General features: G+C 35.1%; 1 protein-coding gene across 1 annotated transcript in view; it reads right to left on the reverse strand.

Annotated features, from left to right (window-relative positions):
• LOC126760251 (serine/threonine-protein phosphatase 2B catalytic subunit 3) overlaps positions 1-16,035 on the reverse strand; it is a 28,104-nt gene extending 12,069 nt beyond the window's left edge. Inside the window, exon 1 of the mRNA XM_050475737.1 lies at positions 15,728-16,035. The gene's annotated coding sequence lies outside the window, so the exon portion shown is untranslated. The remainder of the gene's footprint in view (positions 1-15,727) is intronic.
• Positions 16,036-16,087: the final 52 nt, after the last annotated feature.

Below are 16,087 nucleotides of genomic sequence, written 5' to 3' on the forward strand. Positions count from 1 at the left end.
TAACACCCAGAGGGAAGCATTGGAGAGCCTAGGAAGTGTGTATTTAAGTGATCAGCGTGTCGGGATGCGTCGATTTAGCCATGTCCGTATGTCTGTCTGTCTATGCTCATACTAGTTCCTCAGTTTATGAAATGCCAATATGAAATTTTACACATTTTCTCCCCAAAAAGTCTGCTCAGTTGTCGGAACCGCGATTATTGGACTACTATAGAATATAGCTGATACAGCTGATCTATCTAATTCAAGTTCTTGTACGCAAAATATTTAATTATTCATCAATATTTACTTTGTCGCCTTCAAAGTAATCCCCACCAGATGTACACTTATGCCAACGATTTTTCCAGTCCTTAAAACACTTTTCATAAGCACTTTTTGGGAAGGACTTCAGCTCCTTCAGCGAATTTTGTTTTATCTCTTCGATCGACTGTAAACGGGTTACAAGGAGTGGCAATCTCAGTTTGGGGACTAAGAAAAATCCATCTTTACCTCCAGAACAAATTCATGATGCACCAAACCACGAATATCGAAAAAAAAATTATCAAGCATGTCCAAAGAGACCTGTTTACGGTACTTTTATTGAAAAAAATTCATATTTACAAGTCGAACGTTTCATACCTAAAATATCCACCAAAATCATTCGAACGGAGTCGCGACAAATGTCGAGCTCTCTTACCATCTCTCTAACACTTGCCTGACGATTTTCAAGCACCATCTCCTTCACTTTTTTATACTTTCATCAGTTGAAGGGGTTGACAGTCGTTGACTATCTCTCGACCACCGTTTTTGAAGGCTTTATACCACTCGTAAGCTTGTGTTTTTGAAAAACTGAATCATCGGAAGCCTTTTCCAACATTCGCAATGATTCCGCACACGAAATTTGGTTAGAAATACAAAATTTGAGTCAAATTCTTTGATCGATATTTTTATCCATTATAAAAATCGCAACGCACTACTGAGGTGTACCGACTTAAGGGGTTACGTGGGTTTACGGGTTTCAAAAATCGAATTATTTTTACTGTCTTATTAAATTTTACAACACTTTTGGAATATTTGTCCTAAATTTTTAAGTTGATCCGAGTAATAGTTTCGCAGATACAGCTTTGAGAACTTGTGCGCCGAGGCTAGCTAGGCTAAGTGCGCCGTCTTTAAGCACGTTTTTCTCGAAACTGTGTTTTTGAAGTCGATTGGCAAGATTTCTCGAGAACTACTCAACTGATCTTCATGAAATTTGACACAGGTCTTTGAGATACATTTCTTCGAAAGAGTCTTCTTCGATTACAACTATTTGAAAAAAAATGTCGCGAAACTTTCATATTTTTGTAAAAATGTTTGCCTAGAATCCAACGCAGGCGCATATTTTTTCCGAGGGGTCAACGGGAATGGCGTCGTAATGGCTGTGTTTAAAAAAATTTTCCAAAAGTTTCAGAATTTCTTTGCAATAATAAAGATTCTAATAAAATATTGAATTTTTTATATGAGAAAAAAATTTTGAAAAAATTCTGTTTTTTACTCGGAGAAACCCATGTAACCCCTTAAGCAGCTGCTGTAAACAAACTGGTTGACGGGAATTTAATTACAATTTCCGGGTGCTTTTTTGTCAAAATATTTATTATTCATACATACAAAATACAAATACATACAAAACTGAAAAACCGATCAAAATTAAGATAAAGAGCTTTTTATGCAATTTTATGACGTGAAGGGTATTATAGTTTATTTTAAAATTCTTTCTTCTTTTCTTTAATATAATATTGATATTTAATACATTCATCTCAACTTCCGCTCAAATCAAAATGTCAGGCATTATATTTCCTACCGCTAACCCAATAAAGTGCAAAATAGTTTGTCAAAAATGAAAATAAAAAAAAAATATTTATGATTTTTTTATAATTTCGTCAATCATAATGTTATTATGTACCACATACATATACATATATGTATGCATCAGCTTCACATCTCTCGTCTACAATTATTTTAAATTGATTCAGTTAACAATAGTTTCTCAAATTTACTCCTTTCAAAAATGTGCTTGAACATGGAATTCTAGTATTTGCCTTCGAAATAAGCGACTTAAAGAAATCAATTAGAATGCAATGTCATGAATTTGAATTGATTGTTAATTTATGTGTAAACACGTCTGTACATATATGCAAACATATACACAAACACAAATGCATTTACGTATGTGTGAAGTGACTTCAATAAAATCTGAACAGAAGTTAAACAATTCATTTATCATCTTAATAGTTTGATGATTTTAATTTTTTGCACGCGCTTACTTATTCTTCATGTACAGTTGTGGGCATAATTAAGTTTCCGAGGCAAAAGATGGAACAGCATTTATAATTGTCTTTTCGGTATTTCAATATAAGAAATATGTATATATAACTAATAAAGAGTTAGTTTATAGTCATATACAAGGTGTGTTCCAAAGTAAACAGGACTTTAAAAAAACAAATGGTGTTTTCGGCAAAATTAATTTATTTTATTCCTTATAGTCTCCTTCTGCTTCAATACAGCTCTTTGCACGGTCCAAAAGCATGTCGAACGACTGTTTTAGCTCGTTGGCCGGTATGGCTGCCAGTATGCCGGTGCAAGGCTTTTGAATGGCCTCTACGTCTGCATAACGCTTTCCTTTCATAGGCAAATGCATTTTTCCGAAAAGGAAGAAGTCGCACGGTGTCATATCAGGTGAATACGGGGAGTGGTTTTGGTCAAATAATCGGTTTAATGATGTCCTTCGAATGTTGGATTCTGAGCAATTTTTGGTCTTCAGTCAATTTGTGCGGAACAAACCGTGAACACACCTTTCGTAAGCCCAAATGTTCGGTCAAAATGCGATAAATCGATGTTTTGGAGATGTTCAATTCCATTTCCATGAATTTCAATGATGTTTTCGGCTGATTTTTGATGAATTCACGCACAGTTTCGATGGAATTTCCGGTGATCACGGATTTTGATTGGCCCACATGTTGATCGTCATTTATGTCCTCACGACCACTTTGAAAACGTTGAAACCACTCGTGCCCTCTGCTACGGGATAGACAATCATCGTCATGAACTTATTTCATCAATTAATAGTTTCGGTAAAAGTTTTACCAATTTTAAAACAAAATTTAATATTGGCTCTTTGTTCGAAGCTCATTTTCGCACCGATAACACAAACCTACCGACACTTAAAACGCAATAACTTCACTTCCAATCCATGAAATTCTCCTGGACAATCGATAAAGATAGTAAATTCTAACGCATCAGTCGACATATAGATGGCGCCACCAGGGGGCGCTAGATGCAAAAAGTCCTGTTTACTTTGGAACGCTCCTTGTAGTACTGTCATTTCATTACTAAGAATGTTTTCATCCCTGAATTTGCATGAAAAGTTTTCTCTTTTCATCGTACAATTGTTAAGAGTGCAGAAAAAATGTTTCTCTTGTTATAGAGTAAATTGACTCCTCAGAAAAATGGCAGAGGATTTCAACATCTCTAATGAATTGATTCAATACACTTTGGTTAATGTTTTGGATACGAAGCGTGTTAATAATAGAATCGTGCCAATAGACTACAATGTTTTGCAAGAGCGATGTCGAGTAGAGGTCGTTAAAGAGATGCTTGACAACGTATTTGATAACCCGACATTCATCGAACTTATCCTTACTGATGACGATGTAGGTTTATGAATTTGATGTCGAAGCTATCCTACAATCTAGTGAATGGCATTCCAAAAATGCGCCGAAACCGAAATTCGCTGAAGGCATTGATGGCGATCCCAGCCGAGGCTTATAACAAGTCTCTGAAAATTTTGATTTAATTTTGACATGCTCAAAAGCCTGAAACCAACAATAAAGATTTGTATTAAAATACTAAAAAATGTAGTCCTTTTTGTTTCTGACCTGATCATATTTGATATATTGTATGTATCATATAATGAAAAGAGAAAATTTTTGGTGGTTTAGGTTAGGTTAAACTATTAGTCCGATAAGCTACGCATAGATCAGTTTTGGTCCTTTGCAATACCAGATGGAGTTCAGTTCCTAGGTCCAAGAGATGTAGTCATCCTTTAGGATACCTGCGCGAATTTTAACAGACTCTGCGGCCTCACACTCGGTACCTCCTCCAGTGTGTCCTACCGTGGAGACCCCAGATGCTTACAGCTTTGTAAAACTTAAACTTAAATGTTCCATCAGGCGTGCCTTCTTAGTCTTCAAGAATGATTTTATTCAATTTACTTAAACGAAAAAACTTTGAAACTAAAGAAGTGGAAGTCTTTGTTTAGAATTACTATGAACGGTCGACAGTTCCCTCTTTTTACGCTGTGTTTCACAATTACTCTACTCGATTATTTTTGGATGTAACAGACCGGCTGGAGGGTTGGTTTGGTTTCACAAAAAACCACATTATTGTGTGAAATTCGATTTAATTATTCATCATCGTTGTCATCGAAGACTATACGATTATAATACCGATTTGCGATACCGTTTTTGCAGTAGAATTGGAGTTTACTAAAAAAAGTTTTTGTCTCTGTAATTCTCTGTTATTTCTAGCGTCAAAAGACCAGTTGGCAATTATACGATGTGTGCTTAAGTTAATTTTAAAAAGATATTGAATTCAATATTCAAAAAATGCATCAGTTTTTTCATAAAAAAAAGTGTGTTATTAAACACCAAACCCACACGGGTTGATGAAGAACATGTCAATAAAATAAAGAAATTGGTGCTTGAGAATCGACGATTAACAGTCAGAGATCGGAACCGATCGTTAGAATAACGGAAAGATTAGTGAAAACTATTTTGAAAGATCAAATTCACTAAAATAACAAATTCAAAAAAACAAAACATCGCGTTTACGTCTGATAAAGAATGTTTTCCGACTACCAGGTTTTCATGAAACATATTATTATATTGGCCATGAATGTTGGATCTATGCTTACGACTCGGAAACAGACGACCAATCGGCCGAATATCGTGGCGAAGGTGAACTGAAGCCGAAAAAATACGTTAAATTAGGTAAAAAATCAAGGCTATATGGACAGTTTTCTTCGATTATCGAGCTGTGATACACTCCAAATTCCTTTCGACCCACCCAACTGTGAACAAAGAATACTATTTGAGTGTTATGTGAAGCTATTCATAAAAAGAGGCCGGAATTATGGGCCAACAACTCTTCTTTTTTGCACCACGATAATGCACCGTCGCATACTGCATTGATTCTTCGTGAGTTTTTCGCCGAATTTTCAACCAATATCATGTCGCAACCACCGTTTTTTCCTGATTTAGCACCGTGTGACTTGTGACTATTCAGTAAACTCTAACGACAGCTTCGGGGAAACCATTTTAAGTCAATTGAAGACATTAAAAGTGAATCGCTATTCTGGAAATTGACTTTAACAACTGTTTCGACGGTTGGAAAAAACGTTGGCACAAGAGTATTGCGGCCAAGGGAGATTACTTTGAGGGGGACGACAAAGATTTTGAAGAATATATTAAGAAGTTTAAAATTATGAACAAAGTCTTACTATTTTTTTCTCCTAGTAGTATGCTTGTGCCTTCTGAATGTCTTATTACAAAACATGTGGATACGGCTCTCCCGCCGAGAAACAATACGGACTTTCAGCCTTTCAGTTGAACTTTTAATGACAGCTAATTGAACACTTATTCAATATTTATGTCAATTAGCACACAATAAAAAAGAGATTTTAAAATGAGAAGTGTAAATAATTAATATATCTAAATGCTTCAAGGAATTACTGACATCAACGGCACCATTAACTTGAGACGGAGTAAATGTAAATGTTTTAAATTATAAAAATTTACGTATACCGGTACATATGTTTCATTTACATACATTTACATACATATGTGCCTTTTTTAATACATTCACATGTGTTATTGATTTAATTACTTCTCAACAAATTAAAACTATTGAAATTCTACAATATTTTATTGCTGTTTTTATTTCGCGTAGTCGAATAAAACTAATTTGCCGCGAAACAAGAATAAATAAACGAAAGCAAAATAAAACTTCCCTCTTGTAAACATAGGTAAGCAGCAGTAGATTTTAGCTCGATCGAGCGAAAAAGTCAGCGAAACTAAATATATGTGTATATATAAATAATTTGGCTCCGAAAGACTAAGATGCCAAAGCTAAACAAGAACTAAATTTAAATAATGCTACTCATACATATAAAATAAAGTTTTTGTTTACCATTTCCATTGAAATATGATTTCAACAAGTTGCCACATGTTTGACAGGTGGTATTATATTTTGAACTGACACATGTTCGCCGTGTGGTATGAGTAACTTTCAGAACACTCATGTCTCCGAAAAGTCACAGATTTATAAAAATAGCGAACGCAAAATGAATAATACAAGGCAACGAAAGATTTGACAGTGAAAACTCGTTGAATAGAATTTGAGTAGGTTCGACAGATTATTCGTTAAGTCTATAGTCACATACACTGTATATCGTCACCTAAAATGCAAAATAACGTAACAACATTTTCGAAAATTTACAGTGGCGTGAATGAAATAAAATGTGATATTGGTTAAAACTGGTTCATATATTCCTTAAAATGTTCATATGTTATTATGTATGTAACCAAGTAGTGAATCGTAATCAATGAGATACTCAATTTCGAATTTTTTGATGATACGTTATTTTGCATTTTAGGTGACGATATGTACTATGTGTGATATGAACCATTTCCGTTCATTTTCGACACCAAATGTCCATATACCAACTATAATATTTACATAATATAATATTCATATATTCAGATAATTTTATTCAGATATATTATAAGCCATATATGAGGAAAAGGAAATTTAAAGGCATTGTATTATCCATTATACTTGGACAAAAGTCCCAAGTCTTTTATGTTACCAACTCAGTTTGTTCAAAGCGAAGTATAGAACATTTTTAAGGGGTTACATGGGTTTATGGGTTTCAAAAATCGAATTTTTTTATAGTCTTACTAAATTTTACGACACCGCTATAATATTGTCCTAAATTTTCAAGTTGATCCGTGTAATAGTTTCGAAGATACAGCCTTGAGAACTTGTGCGCTCGAAGCTAGCTAGCCTAAACCGCCAACTTCAAACGCGTTTTTCTCGAAACTGTGTTTTTGAAGTCGATTAGCAAGATTTCTCGAGAACTACTCAACCGATCTTCATGAAATTTGACACAGGTCTTTGAGATACAATTCTTAAAGACTTTGACGCTTACAACTTTTTGAAAAAAAAAAAAAATTCGCGAAGATACAATTCTTAAAGACTTTGACGCTTACAACTTTTTGAAAAAATTTCGCGATTTTTTTTTTTTTGTAAAAATGTCTGTTATAAATCCAATTTTCATTTTTTTCCTCCATCCCAGTTAAGGTTTTAACCAAACCGCGTATTTTTTCACTTTAGACGATCCTGTAAGGAGTTATCCTTCCAAAGCGGGCGCATCTTTTTTACGAGGGATCACCGGAAATGGCGTCGCAATGGCCGAGTTTAAAATAATTTTTTCTAAAAACATTTCCAAATTACATAATTTATTTGTTAATAGCGTATGTTTGTAACAATAATAATTCTGGTAAAATATTTAATTATTTATATGAAAAAAAAAAATTCAAAAAAGGCTGTCTTATACCCGAGGAAACCCATGTAACCCCTTAACCGTCATATTCAGTACAAATTTAAACAGAAATAAGAGGATCCTCATATTTGATACACGTGTACTAGTTTCTAGTTCGCACCGACTGCGACCATTTTTTAACACATATTGGAAAAGAAGTCAGTTACACTATTTGTTCGTTGACTTTCGCTATCTTTTGTTGATTTATAACAAAAAAAATTATGTTCTGTGAAAAATAGGCAATGTTATCGTTCATATTTACCCATTGTCTGGACCAAAAATGACAAGTCTCATAAAAAGAGTCGTATAAAATGCAGCAACATTTTGGGATCGTTTAAAAATATTAGTTCCCTTCACCAGAAAGAGAGCGAGATTCCAAAGGAAACCAGATTCTTTGACCTCACCTTATTATATTGAGGTTCCACTGTACAAGTGTACAAAGGGTGTGTGCTCAGACATAGCACATAACAAGTGGCAATAGCAGCAACGAACTCTGAAGAAGCTTTAGCAATAAAGTTTTTTTTTCGGCGTGCATTCCAGCATTTGAGCACTTTTATCTGAGCACGAGTGTAAAGTAGGCAAATAAAGTTTATAAATACATATGTATGTATGTATATGCGCGTATTTGCACAATTAATTTGCACCTACATTGTGCACACACATACACATGCACATGTGGGGGGTCGCAAGTAAACTGCGCCTTCGCGACTACAACGCAAACGATCTTCAATTGCGCACACACAAACATATGCAAACTTCCACAAGTGTATAAATATGTTTGTATGTAAATACATACATATAAGTGTGAGCATACTCTTCTTCGCACAGCACCATCTCATAAGCAATTTATGTCGCATAAAAGCTCAGGCGTTTATAAAATACAAATTCTTCAGATATCTATTTATTTTTATTCGCAAATATATAAACATACAACACATACATATGTATGTATTTGTATGCACTTTAATTACTCGAACACATGTAAGGAAATACACAATTATCTGCAAGACACCGTTATACGGCCCGCTTATGTGTGCTCGCTGTGCGTGTGTTTGTGTGTGTGTGGGTGCGTGTGCCAACTTATTGTTTAGCTTTTGTACAAACACCTGCAATTTTCTTTTATTTTCATTGTTGCTTTGTTATTATTTTCGCGAGTACACCGCGCATTGGTCAGCAGTTTGGCATTTCCTTCGCTTTCGTCCATCTGTGATTGATCGTATACATATGTATGTATGTATGTATGTATGTACGTATATATACAGCGAGTTTATTAGAACGATCGCATAACCATACAAAATTTTCTTTTGAACACATTATATGCGTATGTGTGTATGTTTCTGCTTGTTCGAACGTCAACTGAGATTAGCTAATCCTGTCATTTTAAAATTAAATAAAGTTGTCAAATAACAATGATGACAAAGGTTGTTTGGCAGCCTATTTACTTGGTAATCGACTTTTTAGCAAAATAATCGAATATTTTTTCTCAGTGATAAATATTTTTTTTATAAACAATTTAAGGCCGAAATTTTGGTCAAAAATCAATTTTGTTTAGAAACCGCCATTTTGTCAAAAAATTTTATTTTTCTTATTCTTTCGTTTAATTACTAGATTTTACATTACTTTAACGAATTCTGTTTGGTTTTTTAATTTCAAAGGATCCAGTTGAGAGATATAATGGTCACCGCAAAACGTCTTTTTTGATAGGAGCTCTGAGAGATCAGCGGTAGTTCCTTTCCAAATAAATATTTTTACCAATACTAGGACTTAAAATACAGTTAAAAGATACCATATTAAGTGTACAAATTTTTGGATCAATGAACTTAAAAGTTTTCTCAGAAAAAAATTCTGGAAAATTCGGTCTTCTAATTGCATATGTATAACCCCTTAATGCTTGTTATCTTATCTTTTGTTTTCAAAGGGTTTCATCGCACTATGGTTTTTTTTTTTTGTTTTCCACCATGGTCTATAAAAGTAATTCGAAAAACTTTTATCGTACGGATTCTTCTTTGTATACATACTAACAAAGTTGTTTTTTTGCGAGAGCTCAGCTTTAACTGTTGCTTACAGACCGCGGTACTATTTTTCAAGTAAAAGTGATGCCAATAAAATTACCAGTAGATGCACTGTTTCGAAGTGCTGCTTCATTCAGAAGGGTAAACATTCACTGGCAGTGCGCTCAATGTTAGTCAATAAATGTCTGACCTCACTACCAAAAGCATCAAGTTACTACAAATTATACAGGTTCGGTTATCTGGCCACATCGCAAACGCTGAAAGCTACAAAGCTGATGAGCTGAGAAAGAATACACCTACCCCAATCTCATCAGACTGGATCGGTGCATCGCTGAGCTCGCGCATTCCAGCACTGGATTTGTGAACTGTGAGCTCAGTAAGCATTAGTTAGCAAGCAGCATCTGAGCGAAAGCGAGACTTTTCTAGTCCGAAGAGTAAGCTAAGAAGTCTTGCTTTTAGAAAGGTTAATTTCAACGCAATGAGAGGAATTCTTATTGGACACTCTCCTAATGTACAGCTGAGGTTAAAGATTTTGGCGAATTATCAAAGCTATATAAAGGAAAGTTAGTTGGAATATTACAGTTATTATCTTCTGCAAAGTAAGGTTGAAGCAACTTGATATTAGCCGTCTCCAGAAATGTGTGACGGGCTCAAGCCGCTTTACCGATATGCGACGGCCGTTTGATCCCAGCGAACCGTTCAAGTGGGATCATTAATAACCAAAGAATATCACATCAATCAATGGATTTATTAAGAGAACATTTCGGTGAGCAGTTAATTTTGCGTTTTGCGCCGGTCGATTGGCATCCAAGACTCTTTCCTGTGGGGATATGTAAAGTCTAAAGTCTAAGTGAACAATCGCTCTCCTATTCCGGCCTTGTAGCAAAGCATCACGCGTGTCATTCGCCATTTACCACTCGAAATGTCCGAACGTGTCATTCAAAATTGGACTCAATGGATGGACCAACTGAGACATAGCCGCGGCCAACATTTGAAAGAGATAATCTTCAAAAAATAAATGTCAAGGAATGTTCTTTCGAATGATAATGACATTCCCCATTAAATTTGAATTTCCTGTGTTTTTTCTTCAAAAGAGAAGGAAACCTCGAAATAGATCACTCCCTTTTGACTCAATTAATGCCCTTTTGAACTCCCCGACTCCTTGGGACCTTTTTGCCGGTTTAAATTTTTTTTAAAGAACTCGAAATTATTCTTACGAAGTAAAATTTTCGAAATTTTATAAAACTTTTTAGAATAGTGCAAAAACCTTTGAAGATTATAAAAAAATTTAAAATTTTTAAGGATTTAGAATAGCTTATCTTGATTTTCGGCGAAACTACGAGGCCTATTGAATTTAGTAATATTGCAATGTTGTAGGTTAGGTAACCTAAAAATTTCTGTTAAAAACTCAATTAAGCAAATTTTTGTGTTTTTTTTTTATTTTATCTTGTTCAAAACAAAGAAAAGAACTGTTCAAATAAAAATTGCTCTTAATTGTTTCTCGTATTTTTTAAAAATGAGTCTTGAAAGGCTAAAAACAATAACAACTACCGCAATCTATTTTCATATCATTCAACAATTTGGATATGTACATACATACATAGGTGACCGAAAGCACATCTCTCTAATTACTTCACAGTCCGTTTTGTTTTAGCGAAAAACTTTTACAGTTGCACAGTTTCGGCTTGTTGCTGTTGCTGCTGCTGTCGCTGTCGCTGTTCGCCTGCGCGCTGCAGTGTGCAAATAAAGGAAAAGTGAAAAAACACGAATAACGGCAAACTTGCAAACACTTGCGGGTTGACAGGTGTGGCAACAAAAAGGTGGCGAACATTGTGCCAGGAAAAACAAACGCGTACGCATGGCAGACTTAGCGATTGGTCGCCAGCAGATAGGTAGGCTAGCTAGCAGGCAGACACTTTGTCTAATTTTATCGTTTTTGAAGTAAAGTGTTGCTCTACTGTTGCATGATGACATGAAAGCACACACACACATACATACAAACACTTGCATAGCTAGTCACATACACACACACACATATGGATGTATGTTTGTTTCTCACATGCTTCATTGTGTACTCATTTGTTGGTATGTATGTATGTATGTACATCGCCGCTGCTATTTGTATGCATAGAAAGTATATTATATTCCTTGTGCCTATACTAGTGCGAATATAGTAAGCTACTTGTTTAGCTGTGCTCATTCCAACGCTGACACGTTAGTGGGAAGTTGGGTGGCCAACGTTCTGTGTGCCGCCGACACTCTGGCAAAATATCTGGTACATACAGCACACATGTACATACGTATGTATGTGTGTGCGTGTGCTCACTTGCATATGGTGTCACGGTGGTTGTTGTTATGTGCGCGCGTACTGTTTTATACTTATTTTTAAAAAAATAATAACAAAAGCTGTTGGCGCGTTGTAAGACAATTCGAAACGAGACAACAGCGTCAACGCGCAGCGTGTAAGCGTTTATTAGTGGCACACTAGCCGCTTTGTAAAATCGAAATTTTTTTAGTTTAAAACAAAAACTCGCTTATTAGAACAGCTGTAGATAAAAAGTTTTAACTAAACTATTTTTTCAGTATGAAACATGCATACAGCTATTCATATACATACATATGTACATATTTGCGCATACACACACAAGGTCACTCTAATAAAACTATTTTGCCAGCTTTACCGCTGGCTATTTTGTTAATCGAGTGGCTTTATTCGAAAGTATGAGCCAAAATGGCAGAAGTTTGTCAAAATTGTTTGGAATTTCGCTATTTGCTAGCTAATTATTTCAAGCTTTTTTAACGTGCTTATCAAATTTCTGCGCTTTTTTCATTTGCCTGTTGCTTATTTGTGCAAAAATCAATACGAAACACACTTATCAAAGTAGAAAGCAACAAAAAAGTGTCTAAACGCTTTATTTGCGCTACATCTTCGCTGAGCGTTAATTTTCATATATATTTTTTGAACTAACTTGAAGATTGTTGCGATAAAAATATTAGATAACGCTATTTGTTGAGCGAATTAAGCTAATTGTATTTAACTAAATGAGTTGACTTTTTTTATTTTTTAATTTTTATTTATTGTTTATTTTTTTTTATTGTTTATTTTTTTTTTATTTTACCTGCTGAAGAATTTAGTTGTGACATTAGAAATTTGGGGCAACGACCAAAGCTATAATACCCTTTACATGTGCATTTCTTATAGCATAAAAGTGTATAGAAAGCGCTTTATCTTCATTTTGTTCGGTGGGTTTGTATGGCGGCTACATGATATAGTGGTTCGATCTGAACAATTTGCTCGAAGATAGTACCGTTGCCTTAGACAATAATTCATGTCAAATTTCGCCAAGATATCTCGTAAAATAAAAAAGTTTTCGGTATAAAGACTTCATTTTGGCTGCCATACAAACAGCTATATGCTATAATTATCCGATTTGAACAATTTCTTCGGAAATTATGGCATTGCCTTGGACAATAGTTGTTGCGGAATTTCTTGAAGATTTCTTATCAAATAAAAAAGTTTGCCATACAAGTACTTGATTTTGGTCGAACAGTTTGTATGGCAGCTATATGCTATAGTTATGCGATATCAGCGGTTTTAACAAATTGGCAGTTTCTTGAGGAGAAAAACAGATGTGGGAAATTTCTGATTGATATCTCAAAACCTGACCGACAGATAGAAGGAAATGGCTAAATATACTCAACTCGTCACGCTGATCATTTATAGTTAATATATCTTATGGGGTCTCCGAGCTTGAAATACCCTTTTCAGGGGTATAAAAAATATAAAAATTTACTCTTCGTATCTCAAATTAAAAACTATACATATGTATGTAACTATATGCGTGTGTACCATCCCATACATTTTTTTAACAAAATATCAACGTATTAACGCTAAAACGTTAATAAATAATACTAAAAAAACAAAAAAAAAACTAAGTAAACAACAGAAATCCACACGTTTTCAGAGTAGAGTAGGAATACACGCGCCTATGCCAAGCTAATTTGACAAACTGGTTTCAGTGTTTCATAAATGTTTATCAGTGCGCAGCATAATTATCAAACTTGTTGCTTTCGAACGCGTAAAAATATTCAAAACACATAGCCTATGTACATATGTACGCATGTATGTATGTATGTGCACAAGTTTTGAAAATTCGTGTGGATATTCATTGGATATCGAAGCGACTTCAGAGCTGCCGATAAGCTTTTGTATACACACACACATACATATATATTTACGCCCGACCTTAGCAAATAACTGCGATATTTGCATAGCTGTTGCTGCTTTCAATACTATTTATAGCTATGTACACTTTTTACCTGGAAGCAGCGCGTATGTTGGAATGTGAAGTTATAAAGCATTTGAATTTAAAAAAAGCACGTTACTCCTGTTCTTCTAACGCAAAATTACTATGTAGCGCCATTAATTTGAGCCAAACCGTGTTTGATTTTCTAATGTTCCTGCTATTTTTAGCGTGTTGTAGCAGCAACAGCGTCGGCCACAACGCAGTAAGGTTGAAAAAAATGCTCATTTGTTTTCGTTTTTTGTTGTGTTTTTTTTTTCTTGTATTTTGTTTGAGAAATTTTCACAAGTATTTAGTTTAGTTTTCTAATTTTACTTTACTTTATTTTATTTTTATTTTTTATTTTTAGTGCTGTTGTTAATTTCTTCAATTATTTTACGATACGCTTTGCTTACTTTCTGCTCGCCAATGCCTACTACAGCAGCAGCAGCAGAAGCAGCACATTTGTATTCATGCCAAATTCTCAGCACAGTTACTCGTACCCGCATATGTAGTGCCATACATTTAGCGAAAATGAGTATGTGCGTTTGTGTGTGCACATTAAATGTATATCTACATATTTTTTTGTATTAAAGTATGTACTTTGGGGCCATAAAAGTATTACTTCACCGACATTTTTCGCACATTTGGGTGGCAGCCACTTTTTCAACGCCACAATAACGCAGGCACGAGTACATATCCGTATGTAGGCATCTAGGTGCTTAACAGAAATATTTGTAATTAAAATTTTATGAGCCACACACATATGCTTTTACATATGAATATGAAAAAGTTCGTGCAAAATCATTTGTGCAGCAGTAATAATATTGTATTTGACAACGCGCAGCCGAAACGCACACATTTCAGCCAATTTTTTCCAACTCTAGTGTCCTGCTTTTCAGTGTGTTGCCACATTGTAGCCCCTTAAAGCATTATTACCTGTTACCTGCTTGTATTGCCTTACTTTCGTGTCAATATCGGTGCTACTACTATGTACATACCTATGCGGTCAGCCCAGACATTTTTTGCTTCTTGTTTCATTTTTCTTCTATGAGACGTTGTTCGTGCTTGTACTCGTAAACAATAACAAGCACTGCAATAAGTAGCAAAAGTAAAATAAAAAAGAAAAATAAAAACAACACAAGAATATGAAAAGCAAATATAAAGGCAACGGTAATTTGTGCGCATATCGCCATACACCAATATGTACTTCTTCTCCCACTCGCAATATTAACAACCACATCCAGGTCACTGCATTGCGCGAGTAAAATTTTAATCCTTGCGCTCACTGGGTATGCGCACACAAAATTGGGAAGCATTGAAAAATTCCTGACTGACTAACTCTGCTTTTAACGACCCACCTAGCGCAGCTTACGGGGTGTTCTCCTACTTGCAAACACACAAACAACATACGATTGCTTGCAGCTATGTACATATGTGTGTATGTACTATGTATGTTTGTACATATGTATATGTGAGGCACCACGCAACCCATATTTCATTCGGCAACCACCAAGCAACCGTTGGCTAGCATATTCAGTCGCAGTGCTACACACCAGTCAACCACCCTACTAAAAGGGGGCGGCGAAGGGCTGTAATTTTCGAAAATGTCCCTTCACACCACCACAGTTAAGTAAAGGAAAATCCAATCTCCTGTCCTAAAATGTATCTTTTGTGTGCTTCTTCTCGTTCACCGTTGCGTTTTTCGAACTTCAACTTTCTGCTAATTTTTTCTGGAGCCTGCTGATAAATTTTCATTGCATTTCCTGCAAAATTCAAATCACCAATACACACTTGACCAACTTAAATGTACTCACATTCAACACTGTTAGTTGATTTTATTTAGTTCTTGTTAATTTCCAATTAGAATTTCACAAAACAAAAAACTATCAATTTCACTGCGACCAAAAATTTTCCCCGTCCGCGACAAAATGATGTGAAAGAAAAACTAATATTTTTCGTTCTCTGCTAATACATGACTAGCTCTCCGCGGTGCTGCCAAGTTGAGTTTACAACGAAAAGGCACACAAGATGTCGCCCACTTTGTGTTACGTGTAGCGCATGTCAGGTGCCGCCACTGACGGTGTTGTTGTCTTGAATATGCGAGTGTAGCATATATTTCCTCTTAAAATTGCCTAAAAAGAAAACGCAAAAATATTTATATTTTTATTAAGCAA

This window comes from Bactrocera neohumeralis, chromosome 5 (genome assembly GCF_024586455.1).
Source record: "Bactrocera neohumeralis isolate Rockhampton chromosome 5, APGP_CSIRO_Bneo_wtdbg2-racon-allhic-juicebox.fasta_v2, whole genome shotgun sequence".
Taxonomy (NCBI): Eukaryota; Metazoa; Arthropoda; class Insecta; order Diptera; family Tephritidae; genus Bactrocera; species Bactrocera neohumeralis.